This window comes from Orcinus orca, chromosome 3 (assembly GCF_937001465.1).
Source record: "Orcinus orca chromosome 3, mOrcOrc1.1, whole genome shotgun sequence".
NCBI lineage: Eukaryota > Metazoa > Chordata > Mammalia > Artiodactyla > Delphinidae > Orcinus > Orcinus orca.
Window position 1 is genome coordinate 139,834,603 of NC_064561.1, and position 14,950 is coordinate 139,849,552.

Consider the following 14,950-nt stretch of genomic DNA (forward strand, 5'->3'; position numbering starts at 1 on the left):
CTCTATGTTTTAAGGGTATCCCTCAAGCTCAGTTTCACAGAACTCCTTGCAGTCTGCGTCTGGACCTCTATTTCACGCATAGCTTCTTTAGTCCATGTGGATAACACTTGGCTAATGCACAGGAAAGTGGTACAATAACTGCAACAACAGCTCTTACAGACACTGTACTCTGCTTTACACATATTATCACACCTCATCCTCTCACTGTCCCCAGATTTCAGAATCTAACTCTTAGCACCCCCCGTTAGAGGAACAGAATGCTGAGTGTATTTCAGAATGGCTACCTTCCCCAGCCCCCTGCCAGAAGCATGAGCAGATTTTTCTCCAACCTTCACTATGAGAACTTAATAGACCTCCTGAAGGTAATATTCACAAAAGTGTGAGGCCCTCTGGAGTTTTATGTCTTAGACTTGTCCACACTGAGCCTCCAGCAATTCATCAATTACAGTCTACATTTTCTTCATCAATTACATTTAGGTTTTCCTACCCTAGTACTGATCCCCGTGAAGGTTTCTATTCCAGTAAATTGTGATTCTCTGTGTCTGCCTATTTGTCTCTCCAATTTGCAGGGCAGCGGTCTTCCCCGTGACCCCACTTTTCCAATGATCTAAGAAGAGTTGTTAATTTTCAGTTTGTTCAGCTTTTTTCTTGTGTGAGAATGGGAGTGACCACTTCCAAGCACCCTCCGTACTGGACAGAAAACTCAAAGCTTTTATCCCCATTTTAAGGATGAAATTAAGAGTATTTGAGAGGAAGCTACAGTAGAGGGGGAGGTCCTTGTTTTTCAGTAGGTTGTTATCCTGATCCCTCTGTCTGCGTACTGACTGTGCCTTCATGACCTGGACCAAATGGATTAGGACCTACTGTATAGCAGAGGAAACTCTACTCAATATTCTGTAATAAGCTATATGGGAAAAGAAAAAGAATGAATATAGGTATATGTATAACTGAACCACCATGCTGTACATCTGAAACTAACACAACATTTTAAGTCAACTACACTCCAATAAAATTTTAAAAGCAAGAATTACAGACATGCAGCTCAGCTACTTCACTCTTCCCTTCATCAAACTAACAAGTCTCAGCCTTCAATCACAGAGAATATTGAAAGAGGTGAGGGTCCTTCTTTTCTTTGCTTCTAGAAGAATATCCATTCCTTTGTTGAAGAGAGGTATGCTCTAAATTTGATACATTTTAAAGTTCATTATAATGGTTTTTGCAACTCCTTTGATGTCTATACATGTTTGTTACTACAGTGTCAAGAAAAAGGAAATGAATTTTACCAAACCATATAAAACTGGTTCCTATTAGTATCACAGACCAGTGTTCTCAGCCCACGCTACATTTCACCCCAACTCCTAGTGTGCTTACTGAGGGCTCCCGGCAGGGAGAGCCTGTAGAGGGCTGTGCAGCAGCTGGTGAAGGGGCCACCCAGATCACACAGACAAGAGTGAGAGCGAGGTCTGCTGTGAAGGGAACCACGGTGGCTGGGAGAGCTCTCCAGACTCCAGTGATGCAACCCTGACAGCTGCCATGAAGCAGAGCCCTGCCCAGTAGCTCCTGTACATCTTCATGGATGCTGAAGCCAGAGGGTCATTAGTGCAGTCCTGGGGTGCTGGTGATCACCTAGCTGCTGGTAACCCAGGCTTTATAATCACAGTGGGAAGAGAGCTAGGGAAACACCATTCCGCTTCTTTTCTACCAGGTCTGAAAGTATGTGCAGCAGACACATCTGTGAAAAAGAGCATTCCACATTCTTGGTGTAATGTGGGTGTAGGTAAAGAGCACACTCTCTTGGGTCAGGATTCCTAAGAAGGAATCCTAGGTCTGTTACCTGTGCAAACTTGGGCAAGGTTTTTGTTTTGTTTTAAATATTCTAAGCTGCAATCTCCTCATCTATTGGAGAAATAGAAAATAGAAATAATAGGAATAATAGTGGGATCTTCAAAGTAAAATTGCCGGCATGTGTAAAGTCCTTGAATAGAGCATCCATTATCGTCTTTGTTATTCCTCTTGTTATACTGAAATGATATTATTCCTCTTGTTATACTGAAATGATACACAAGCCACTCACTTCCTCCCAAATCCCACGGTTGCTACTCTCTGAAATGGAAATGTTTGATTTTATAGGACATGTTCCCTCTCATTTCCTAGCTTTAGAGGACAAGAGGCTTTGATACCCAATACTCCCACTCTGTAGAGTTTCATAATTACCAAAATAAACACATTACATTTACTCTCTCATTTCAAATATTGTGTCATGGAACAAAGAGCATTCATCAAAACACGTCTTGGGACAGAAGCTGAGACCCTGAGCACCTGTGGCAAAGATAGAAGTCTTCTGTGGTCTGGAGAGGCTGTGGGGAGGGAAATGTGGCCAGTGGCCGTACACCCTGTGATGTGACCTGTCATATGACACCGCCCACTACCCGGTCACATTTGGAGAGTTACTAACTCATGAAACCCTTGGGTGTGGGTGGACTTTTATGGAAACTGGGATTGGACTAATAAGGGTGCTCAGCATACAGATGGCCAACAGGCCCATGAAAAGAGGCTCAACATCACTAATCATTAGAGAAATGCAAATTAAAAATACGATGAGGTACCACCTCACACCAGTCAGAATGGCCATCATCAAAAAGTCTACAAATAGGGCTTCCCTGGTGGCACAGTGGTTGAGAGTCCGCCTGCCAATGCAGGGGACGTGGGTTTGTGCCCCGGTCCAGGAGGATCCCACATGCTGCTGAGTGGCTGGGCCCGTAAGCCATGGCTGCTGGGCCTGCGCGTCCGGAGCCTGTGCTCCACAACGGGAGAGGCCACAGCAGTGAGAGGCCCGCGTAACGCAAAAAAAAAAAAAGTCTACAAATAAATACTAGAGAGAGTGTGGAGAAAAGGGAAACCTCCTACATTGTTGGTGGGAATGTAAATTGGTGCAGCCACTATGCAAAAGAGTGTGGAGGTTCCTCAAAAAACTAAAAATAGAGTTGCCATATCATCCAGCAATCCCACTCCTGGGCATACATCCAGACAAAACTATAATTTAAAAAGATACATGCACCTCTATGTTCATAGCAGCACTATTCACAATAGCGAAGACATGGAAACAACCTAAATGTCCATCAACAGATGAATGGATAAAGAAGATGTGGTACATATATACAATGGAATACTACTCAGCCATAAAAAAGAATGAAATAATGCCATTTGCAGCAACATGGATGGACCTAGAGATTATCCAACTAGTCAGTAAGTCAGAAAGATAAAGGCAAATACCATATGATATGAGTTGTGTGTGGAATCTAAAATATGACACAAATAAACTTATCTACGAAAAAGAAACAGACAGAAAACAGAGGTGTGGTTGCCAAGGGGGAGGGAGAGCGGGGTACAGATGGATTGGGAGTTTGAGATTAGCAGATGCAAACTATTATATATAGAATGGATAAATAACAAGGTCCTACTGTATAGCACAGGGAACTATATTCAATATCCTATGATAAAAACCAAAATGGAAAAGAATATGAAAAAGAATATATATAAATGTATAATAGAATCACTTTGCTATACAGCAGAAATTAACACAATATTGTAAATCTATTATAGTTCAATAAAATAAATTTGAAAAAAAAGAAAGGGAGCTCCAGGAACTAACTCCTAATAATTATGGGGAAGCTTTCTTCTTATAGGGCCTTAGAGTAGGTCTTAGGTAAAATTTAACCTAATTTCTGATGTGGAATTTGATAAATCATCAAAGCCCACAATATCATTATAGACAACAATACTGAATTATGAACTTCAAAGTCTTTAAGAGACTGGAACTTAATTGTTCTCACCATGTAAAAGAAATGATAATTATGTGATAAAATAGAGGTGTTAGCTAACACAACGGTGGTGACCATACTGTAATATATAAACATATCAAATCAAAGTGTTGTACACCTTAAGCCTATACAATGTTATATTTCAATTCTATCTCAATAGAAATAAAAAATTTTTAAACCCCACAATAAATAAATAAATAGTATCTTGCATATATGATGGTTATTTCCAGCATTTGCTAATACCTCTCTAAAATAATGGCAAAGGGTATTCACAAAAGTAAAATTCCAGATAGACAAAGAAAAGTAGAAAAGAAAGGTCAACAAAAGTTCGGGATTTGGAAGTGCATGACTGGGGAAAGGGAAATCCTAGGCCTGCTAGGGAAGTCCACAAAAGCCCTTACCCTGTAGAACCTAGGATGGCCTTGGGATTGGAGACATCAAGTGTCTTGATCATGCGGTGTGGCTAGAGTGACCAACTCTCCTCGTTTGCCAAGGACTGTGGGGTTTCATGGTGCACAGCAGAACTTTCAGTGTTAAAACAAGCAAGCTGAGATGTTGGTCACGCGAGGTGTTTCTAGGGCATGCAAACAGGAGGACTAGCTGAAAATCCAAGTCCCACATCTCTCTCTGACCCTGTAGAGCCAAGCAACCATCTTCCCCACGTACGACTTCTTTAAGACAAAATTAAGTTTAAAATATAAAAAAGTCATCAAACATTCTTGGCATTCACACTTCCTATATGCAGATGTCAATTTATAAAAATGAAAGAGCCTCTCTCTTAGCAACGAAATGTAAAGAATCCTTTAAAACGTTTCTCATGAATATGGATAAAATATACATATGCTTTCTCATCATTTCTTGGTAGCAAGAAATACCAGACATTGTGTTCTCAAATATCCGCTCTCTAGAGCTGGATATATTTTTATTCAGGAATACAAAACTAAATATTCACTAGATTCAAGATTTCCAAACCTGGGAAACTCCACCTGAATTCTGCAAAATTAGAATATTCAAGGTGGGGTCAGGTATCCAAATTGTTAAAGCTCCCCTTGTGGCTCTTTTGACCAGTCATGTTTGGAATTTATTGGATTAACAAATGTCCGCAGGGAATCCAGGGCCCATGTCTGCTGTCAAGGCCTCAGGGACGTACATACAAGGAGACTGAGTAATCTGATAGTTAAGCTCGGATCTGTGGGACAGGAAATGGAATCTTAGTGCTCTCTACCAGGTGTGGTCTTCACCAGTCACCCCTTCCACTAATGGGGACAGCTGATCTCACCAGAATGTTGACTCAGCACAGACGGTCTATACCCTAAAATGCTCAGCCTGCACAGACAAGCTGGATTCTGAGAAATGTATTATCTCTGCCCTGGGAGGAGCCAGACCTTCTGAGGACCAGTGATACAACTCACTGTGAGCTCCCCGTCAGACCCAGAGGAAGTACAGCCTAGTGAGAGGTAGCAATCCTGTTCTCACAGCACATGCAACTCTGCTCTACTCAGCTCTGTGGTGCGTGGCCCTGCCTTTCTTCATTAGTAATTTTTAAAAATAACACACAATTAGATTTTTCTTCCCTCCACTCCATAAGAAAGCACCCAACAGCTATAGGAGGCCAATGTCTAAACTGAAACCACAAAATGAAGAATATCTCTTCCTGAGAAGAAAATAAAAATTAAACAGTAGACGTACCCAGTACTATGTGGTATAAGGAAAACCTCTCTTAAAAACACATAGTAAAATACTCTAAAAATCCCCAGTGGGGGGAAAGAACTAAATTTTAATATTAACATGTGTTTCCCCCCAAAATTTCATCATTAAACATTTTTAGAACATTAAACATTTAAAAAATATTTCACATGAATTTTAAATATTTAAGTCCTTGAAAAATGCCTCCAGAGATTTGTTATACATTCCTTCTAAATCTCGACATTTCTCTTCCCCTCCTCCAGTCATCGAGGTAGGTCATGTACAGGGGCAAACACCCCATGGTCCACACATTTATGAGACAAAGGGACTATCAGGACCATTCTTGAGGATCTCGGTGGGCTAGCAGTCTACATGTCTGTGTTTCCAGACTGTGCAAATGGAATGACTTACAGAGCCACTTTTCTAGTTATAATTGTCCCTACTTTTCATTCAAAAGCTACTGCTACTATTATTTACTACAAAGAACAAGCCCGCCCAAGCACACTTACAAAAGAATGTTCACATGCACAGGTGTGCTGTGTTTCCATTGTCCCCTTTCATCAGTCCTGCTACTCAGACAGGTGTTCAGTGAATCAAACATTTGAAAGAAAAACTGTCTTTTACTGCGAACACCATATATAAGTGTCACGTGGGAGTCATATTTTGCTAATCGGTACTTAACGTGCTCTTTCCTCAAGATCTTTAAGGCTCTTCAAGCTATGGCTATTTTAGCAGGAATCACTCACTGTGTTGACTAGGAAGAGTCTCTAGCTCATGAGACTCAGGCATGCATCTGAGCCGCTCTGGACAACTAACAAGTAATTAAACTAAAAGCAGGTAGACTCATGATGAGAGGATCAGTGCCTCACCTCTTAAAGTTACATTATGATTTGGGTTCCCAGACCATGAAAAATTGACAGTGTAGGAGCAAAGTGACTATGGTTCCAGGGTTTTCTCAGTTAGGAGGTCAAGTAGGCACAAAATGAGACTCTTTTAGGCCTGCTAGAGCTAAATTCCTAATGCTAGACCCAATCAGCTTACTGAAGAGTTCATCAGGGAACTACTGACCCTGACTTTTTACCAGTCACTAGGCGACTGAAGACCTAGTGCATTCACTCTTATGGTTTCATTGTTTAGTGGACAGAAGAATATTTCATGACTCCAATAAAACTAACATAATGCTTCAAACCAATCTCAAACATGCTGGTGTTGGAAAAGGCATATTGTTTCTGCAGAGTTAAAGCTTTAAGGAATATAGTATATATACATATATATACAGGCATATACATGTGTGTGTGTGTATATATATATATGCATGAGAACAGTATTAAGAAAGCAAGAGTGTCTGTATTAATATGGAGTAAATAGACTTTAAGACAAGGAGCACTGCCAAAAATAAAAAAGGATATTTCATAATAATAAAAAGGAAAAAATTTCAGGAAGACACAACAATTACAAATGTGTGTTTACCTAATAAAGGAGTTCAAAATATATAAAGCAAAACTGAAAGAACTAAAAAAATGGAAAGATTGATTACCATAGTTGGAGATTTTAAAACCTTTTTCTCAGTAATTGATAGAATAACTAGACCAAAATCACTAAGGTTGTAGATGATCTTAGCAACACCACACAAAACCATGAGCTAATTGATGTTTACAGACCACTATACCTTACAACTGATGCATGCAGCATTCACAGTGCACATGAAATGTTCATGAAGTTAGACCAGACACTAGCCTGAAAACAAGTCTAAAAAAATTTCAAAAGAATGAAATCTTAAAGAATATGTTCTCTGGGGCTTCCCTGGTGACGCAGTGGTTGAGTCCGCCTGTCGATGCAGGGGACACGGGTTCGTGACCCGGTCCGGGAAGATCCCACATGCCGTGGAGCAGCTGGGCCCATGAGCCATGGCCGCTGCGCGTCCGGAGCCTGTGCTCCGCAACGGGAGAGGCCACAGCAGTGAGAGGCCCGCGTACCGCAAAAAAAAAAAAAAAAAAGAAAGAAGAATATGTTCTCTGGTAGCAAGAGAATTTAATTAGACATCAGTATCAATAAAATATCTGAAAAATACCCAGTTATCTGGAAATTAAACAACATACCTCTAAACCCATTAATTAAGGAAAACACCACAAGAAAAGAAGCAAATAGTTTGAAATAAAATATAATGCAAATACTATACTCAGAAATTTGTGGGAGTCAACTACTAAAGTAGTAAAGATTTATCTTTGTAAATACTATGTTTATTCTTTAAAAAGAAACATTTAAATTCAGTGATCTAAATTTCTAAATCAATAATTTAAGCCTGATAAACAAAAAGGTTATACTAAAGTATTATACAAGGAACACAGTTGTTTTCTAAAAGCCCAAGTCAATACAATACAAAATAAACAACAAAAAAGTTAACAAAGACAAAAGTTGGTTATTTGAAGACATTAATAATATGGATAAATATCTAGTAAGACCGGTGAGAGGGAGGGAGGGAGGGAGGGAGGAAGAGAGAGAGAGAGAGAGGATTCATATTATCAATAATAGGAATGAATAAGGGGATATCATTATAGATCCTAAAGAAATTAAAAGGTAATAAAAATATTTTGAACAATTTTATGTCAATAAATTTGAAAAATTTGGTGAAAAACATAATTTACCAAAACTGACCCAAGATGAAATAGGAAATTTTATATATGCATAATTAATTTTCTACTGCTGCCATAATGGATGTTTAAAACAACACCCAGTTATTACTTACCAAGTCAGAAATCTAGACACAGTGTAACTCAGCTACGTCCTCTGCTCATATTGCTAAGGCATTACAAGCCCAAAATCAATGTGCCAGCTGGGCTGGGTTCCTACTTGAAGGTTCTGGGGAAGATTCCACTTCCAAGCTTTTTCAGGTTGTTGGCAGAATTCAGTTGCTTGTGGTTATAGGACTGAGGTCCCTATTTCCTTGACATATAGCCTTCTTCATCTTTAAACCAACAATTCTCATGCTTCAAATCTTTGACTTCCCCTTCTGCCACATCTCTCTGACTAAAGCAATATAATGACTGATGTCATTATACTGGACTCACCTGAAAATCCAGGTTAATCTCCTTATTTTAAAGTCCATAACATTAATTACATCTGCAAAGGCCCTTGTGTTGTGTAACATAATTTACTCATACATTCCAGGGATTAGGCAGACACCTCTGCAAGGAGTTAGGGAGAAGGCTATTCTGCCTACCACAATATACTAAAGGGAGACAGATAGATAGATAGATAGAGTAGATAGCTGGAAGATAGAGATATTTGTATATCAAAAAAGTTGTATTTGTTTATAAAAAAAAAGTCCACAAAGAAAACTCCAGGCTCTAATAGCTTCATTGATAAACTCTACCATACACTTGCAAGAACAAAATATATCTATCTTACACACCAAAATCATTCAAAAAGTAGAGGGAAAAAGAACACTTCTCACTTGTTTTATACGGTTTCCATAACTCCTACATTATAACCTCATAAAAGCATTAAAAGAAAATCATATATCAACATCCATCATGAACTTAAGTGCAAAAATCTTCAACAAAATATAGTCAAATTGAATTGAGACAGTACATCATGACTAACTGGGGTTTATCTAAGTAATGTCACACAAAATAAAAATCAATCAGTATAATCCAATTGAATAAAGGAGATAAACCATGTGATCACCGCAACAGATGCAGAAAATGTATTGACAAAATTCAGCAACCATTTATTTTAAAAACAAATATTCTTAGCAAACTAGGAATCAAAAGAAATACCTTCTGTATGATAAGGATATCTATAATAAAAATAACAACAACAAAAAACCAATTATAGCTAACTTCATACTTAATGGTGAAAGATGGCTTTCTGCTAAGATTGGGAATAAGAAAACAATGTCTGCTCATCACTTCTACTCAACATTTTACTACTCCCTCTTTTGAGAACACCAGAATCACAACTAGCTGCTGAACAATCATCGACAGGAAGACACTGGAAATAACTAAAAAAGATACCCCACATCCAAAGACAAAGGAGAAGCTGCAATGAGATGGTAGGAGGGGCGCAATCACAGTAAAATCAAATCCCATAACTGCTGGGTGGGTGACTCACAAACTGGAGAACACTTATACCACAGAAGTCCACCCACTGGACTGAAGGTTCTGAGCCACACGTCAGGCTTCCCAACCTGGGGATCTGGCAACGGGATGAGGAATTCGTAGAGAATCAGACTTTGAAGGCTAATGGGATTTGACTGCAGGACATCAGCAGGACTGGGGGGAACAGAGACTCCACTCTTGGAGGGCACACACGAAGTAGTGTTTGCACTGGGACCCAGGGAAAGGAGCAGTGACCCCATAGGAGACTGAACCAGACCTATCTGCTAGTGTTGGAGGGTCTCCTGCAGAGGCGGGGGGCAGCAGTGGCTCATCAAGGGACAAGGACACTGGCAGCAGAAGTTCTGGGAAGTACCCCTTGGCATGAGCCCTCCCAGAGTCTGCCATTAGCCCCACCAAAGAGCGCACGTAGGCTCCAGTGTTGGGTCGCCTCAGGCCAAACAAGCAACAGGGAGGGAAGCCAGGCCCACCCATCAGCAGACAAGCAGATTAAAGTTTTATTGAGCTCTGTCCACCAGAGCAACAGCCAGCTCTACCCACCAACAGTCCCTCCCATTAGGAAACTTCCACAAGTTTCCTAATGGGAGGAATAGGAATATTCCTATTCTTAGATAGCCTCACCCATCAGAGGGCAGACAGAAGCAGCAAGAAGAACTACAATCCTGCAGCCTGTGGGACAGAAACCACATTCACAGAAATATAGACAAGATGAAGAGGCAGAGGGCTATGTACCAGATGAAGGAACAAGATAAAACCCCAGAAAAACAACTAAATGAAATGGAGATAGGCAACCTTCCAGAAAAAGAATTCAGAATAATCATAGTGAAGATCATCCAGAACCTCGGAAAAAGAATAGAGGCAAAGATCGAGAAGATGCAAGAAATGTTTAACAAAGACCTAGAAGAATTAAAGAACAAACAGAGATGAACAATACAATAACTGAAATGAAAAATACACTAGAAGGAATCAATAGCAGAATAACTGAGGCAGAAGAACGGATAAGTGACCTGGAAGACAGAATGGTGGAATTCACTGTTGTGGAACAGAATGAAGAAAAAAGAATGAAAAGAAATGAAGACAGCCTAAGAGACCTCTGGGACAACATTAAATGCAATAACATTCGCATTATAGGGGTCCCAGAAGGAGAAGAGAGAGAGACAGGACCCGAGAAAATCTTTGAAGAGATTATAGTCGAAAATTTCCCTAACATGGGAAAGGAAATAGCCACCCAAGTCCAGGAAGTGCACTGAGTCCCATACAGGATAAACCCAAGGAGAAACACGCTAAGACACATAGTAATCAAATTGGCAAAAATTAAAGACAAAGAAAACTTATTGAAAGTAGCAAGGGAAAAATGACAAATAACATACAAGGGAACTCCAATAAGGTTAACAGCTGATTTCTCAGCAGAAACTCTACAAGCCAGAAGGCAGTGGCATAATATACTTAAAGTGAGGAAAGGGAAGAACCTACAACCAAGATTACTCTACCCAGCAAAGATCTCATTCAGATTCGATGGAGACATCAAATGCTTTACAGACAAGCAAGTGCTAAGACAATTCAGCACCACCAGGCCAGCTCTACAACAAATGCTAAAAGAACTTCTCTAAGTGGGAAACACAAGAGAAGAAAAGGATCTACAAAAACAAACCCAAAACAATTAAGAAAATGGTCATAGTAATATACATATCAATAATTACCTTAAACGTGAATGGATTAAACGCTCCAACCAAAAGACATAGGCTTGCTGAATGGATACAAAAAGAAGACCCATATATATGCTGTCTTTAAGAGACCCACTTCAGACCTAGGGACACATACAGACTGAAAGTGAGGGGATGGAAAAAGATATTCCATGCAAATGGAAAGCAAAAGAAAGCTGGAGTAGCAATACTCATGTCAGATAAAATAGACTTTAAAATGAAGAATGTTACAAGAGACAAGGAAGGACACTACATAATGATCAAGGGAGCAATCCAAGAAGAAAATATAACAATTATAAATATATATGCACCCAACATAGGAGCACCACAATACATAAGGCAACTGCTACCAGCTATAAAAGAGGAAATCGACAGTAACACAATAATAGTGGGGACTTTAACAACCCACTTACACCAATGGACAGATCATCCAAACAGAAAATTAATAAGAAAACACAAGCTTTAAATGACACAGTAGATCAGATAGATTTAATTGATATTTATATGACATTCCATCCAAAAACAGCAGATTACAATTTCTCCTCAATTGCGCTCAGAACATTCTCTAGGATAGATCACATCTTGGGTCACAAATCAAGCCTCAGTAAATTTAGAAAAATTGAAATCATATCAAGCATCTTTTCTGACCACAATGCTATGAGATTATAAATCAATTACAGGGGAAAAAAATGTTAAAAACACAAACACATGGAGGCTAAACAATACGTTACTAAATAACCAAGAGAACACTGAAGAAATCAAAGAGAAAATGAAAAAATACCTAGAGACAAATGACAATGAGAACACGATGATCCAAAACCTATGGGATGCAGCAAAAGCAGTTCTAAGAGGGAAGTCTATAGCTATACAAGCCTACCTCAAGAAAAAAGAGAAATCTCAAATAAACAATTTAATCTTACACCTAAAGGAACTAGAGAAAGAAGAACAAACAAAACCCTCAGTTAGCAGAAGGAAAGAAATCATAAAGATCAGAGCAGAAATAAATGAAATACAAACAAAGAAAAAAATAGAAAAGATCAATAAAACTAAAAGCTGGTTCTTTGAGAAGATAAACAAAATTGATAAACCATTAGCCAGACTCATCAAGGAAAAGAGGGAGAGGACTCAAATCAATAAAACTAGAAATGAAAAAGGAGAAGTTACAACACACACCACAGAAATACAAAGCATCCTAAGAGACTACTACAAGCAACTCTATGCCAAAAAAATGGACAACCAGGAAGAAACAGACAAATTCTTAGAAAGGTATAACCTTCCAAGACTGAACCAGGAAGAAATAGAAAATATGAACAGACCAACCACAAGTAATGAAATTGAAACTGTGATTAAAAATCTTCCCAGAAAGAAAAGTCCAGGACCAGAGGGCTTCACATGTGAATTCTATCAAACATTTACAGAAGAGCTAACACCCATCATTCTCAAATTCTTCCAAAAAATTGCAGAGGAAGGAACACTCCCAAACTCATTCTATGAGGCCACCATCATAGAAAACCAGACAAAGATACTACAAAAAAAGAAAATTACAAACCAATATCACTGATGAATATAGATGCAAAAATCCTCAACAAAATACTAGCAAACAGAATCCAACAACACATTAAAAGGGTCATGCACCATGATCAAGTGGGATTTATCCAGAGATGCAAGGATTCTTCAATATACTCAAGTCAATCAATGTGATAAACCATATTAACAAATTGAAGAATAAAAACCATATGATCATCTCAATAGATGCAGAAAAAGCTTTTGACAAAATTCAACACCTGTTTATAATAAAACCTCTCCAGAAAGTGGGCATAGAGGGAACCTACTTCAACATGACAAAGGCCATATCTGACAAACCCACAGCAAACATCATTCTCAATGGTGAAAATGTGAAAGCATTTCCTCTAAGATGAGGAACAAGACAAGGATGTCCACTCTCACCCCTATTATTCAACATATTTCTGTAAAACCTAACCACAGCAATCAGAGAAGGAAAAGAAATAAAAGGAATACAAATTGGAAAAGAAGAAGTAAAACTGTCACTGTTTGCAGACGACATGATACTATACATAGAGAATCCTAAAGATGCTACCAGAAAACTACTAGAGCTAATCAATGAATTTGGTAAAGTTGCAGGATACAAAATTAATTCACAGAAATCTCTTACGTTCCTATACACAAATGATGAAAATTCTGAAAGAGAAATTAAGGAAACACTCCCATTTACCACTGCAACAAAAAGAATAAAATACGTAGGAATAAACCTACCTAGGGAGATATAAGACCTGTATGCAGAAAACTATAAGACACTGATGAAAGAAATTAAAGATGATACCAACAGATGGAGAGATATACCATGTTCTTGGATTGGAAGAATCAATATTGTGAAAATGACTACACTACACAAAGCAATCTACAGATTCAATGCAATCCCTATCAAATTACCAATGGCATTTTTTACAGAACTAGAAGAAAAAATCTTAAAATTTGTATGGAGACACAAAAGACCCCGAATAGCCAAAGCAGTCTTGAGGGAAAAAAATGGAGCTGGAGGAATCAGACTCTCTGACTTCAGACTATACTACACAACTACAGTAATCAAGACAATATGGTACTGGCACAAAAACAGAAATACAGATCAATGGAACAGGACAGGAAGCCCAGAGATAAACCCACACACCTATGGTCAACTAATCTATGACAAAGGAGGCAAGGATATACAATGGAGATGAGACAGTCTCTTAAATAAGTGGTGCTGGGGGGCTTCCCTGGTGGCGCAGTGGTTGAGAGTCCGCCTGCCAAAGCAGGGGAAGTGGATTCGTGCCGTGGTCCGGGAACATCCCACATGCCACGGAGCGGCTGGGCCCGTGAGCCATGGCCACTGAGCCTGAGCGTCTGGAGCCTGTGCTCCGCAACAGGAGAGGCCACAACAGTGAGAGGCCCACATATCACAGACACACAAAAAAAAAGTGGTGCTGGGAAAACTGGACAGCTACATGTAAAAGAATGAAATTAGAACACTCCCTAACACCATACACAAAAATAAACTCAAAATGGATTAGAGACCTAAGTGTAAGACTGGGCACTATAAAAGTCTTAGAGGAAAACATAGGAGGAACACTCTTTGACATAAATCACAGCAAGATCTTTTTTGATCCACCTCCTAGAGTAATGGAAACAAAAATAAACAAATGGGACCTAATGAAACTTAAAAGCCTTTGCACAGCAAAGGTAACCATAAACAAGATGAAAAGACAACCCTCAGAATGTGAGAAAATATTTGCAAATGAAGCAACTGACAAAGAATTAATCTCCAAAATATATAAACAGCTCTTGCAGCTCAATATTAAAAAAACAAACAACCCAATCCAAAAATGGGCAGAAGACCTAAATAGACATTTCTTCAAAGAAGACATATAGATGACCAAGGAGCACATGAAAATCTGCTCAACATCACTAATTATTAGAGAAATGCAAATCAAAACTACAATGTGGCATCACCTCACACCAGTTAGAATGGGCATCGTCAGAAAATCTACAAACAGCAAATGCTGGAGAGGGTGTGGAGAAAAGGGAACCCTCTTGCACTGTTGGTGGGAATGTAAATTGATACAGC

At 39.0% G+C, this 14,950-nt stretch overlaps 1 protein-coding gene across 3 annotated transcripts in view; it reads right to left on the bottom strand.

Annotated features, from left to right (window-relative positions):
- The window catches only part of RAB3C (RAB3C, member RAS oncogene family), a 310,558-nt gene that overhangs the window by 288,105 nt on the left and 7,503 nt on the right, over window positions 1-14,950 (bottom strand). The window contains exon 1 of one of the 3 annotated variants that reach the window (XM_049707956.1): window positions 8,254-8,481. The exons of the other annotated variants lie outside the window; for them this stretch is intronic. The gene's annotated coding sequence lies outside the window, so the exon portion shown is untranslated. Of the gene's footprint in view, window positions 1-8,253; window positions 8,482-14,950 lie in introns of those variants that run through there. 3 annotated transcript variants of the gene reach the window in all.